Genomic DNA, 834 nt, shown 5'->3' with positions numbered 1-834 from the left:
GAGAAAGAGAGCTAAGCAGAGGGCAAAGGTAGAGGCAGAGCGAAACAAACCAGATATTATGAAATCTCTTTCACTTTTAAACTGTATAACTGTATATTAGGATTTGTGTGTAATTGTTCCCCAAGCCTCATGCAGTCTTGGAGGCAGCTGAGTCTAGTGTTTGTGACTGGTTCATTGTCTAGAGCTGTGATTGGCTGTGTGAGTGTTGTATCCTCCCAGGGGTAGGGAGCCGACATACAATAGAATGGAGGGAAGGCAGCGTGCTTCCCTTTTTGCCCTTAGCTCTGTTGCTTGTGGCCTCTATGAACAGCTGTCCCTCAGCATGCTACTCTGCCTTGGAGCCAGCTGAATATGGATGGAAATCTCCAAAAACTATAAGCTCAATAATCCTTTCCTTTCCTAATTTTGAGAGTCGAGTATTTTGTCCCAGCAACAAAAGTACTGAGATGCCTTACATAAGCCATTTAGTTTATTCATGCCTCAGTTTCTTCATCTGTAAATAGCAATGATAAAAGCTATATGGATTAAATGAGGTGTCTCAAAAAGACAAAAAGAAAAAAAATCAAAGTGTTTCATGTCTAGTTCTAAATGATTACTTTTTAAAGTTTGTTATCATTAAATTATGTAATAAACAATTTCAAAAATCTTTGTAGTTTCCTGTGAATATAATCAGGAGAGTAGGATATGCTGTGGTAGAACATATTAATCTTTCTTTTAGTCTTTTGGTTTTATTTTTTGAAACAAGGTCTCACTATGTAGTCCAGGCTGGCCTCAGACTCACAACAATCTTCCTGGCTCAGCCTCCTGAGTGCTGGGATTATAGGCCTGTGCCAC

The sequence above is a fragment of the Cavia porcellus genome, unplaced genomic scaffold (genome assembly GCF_034190915.1).
Source record: "Cavia porcellus strain 051 isolate PalLab524CR breed Dunkin Hartley unplaced genomic scaffold, mCavPor4.1 scaffold_10, whole genome shotgun sequence".
NCBI classification, from domain to species: Eukaryota; Metazoa; Chordata; class Mammalia; order Rodentia; family Caviidae; genus Cavia; species Cavia porcellus.
Note: the sequence above shows the minus strand (reverse complement) of the source record.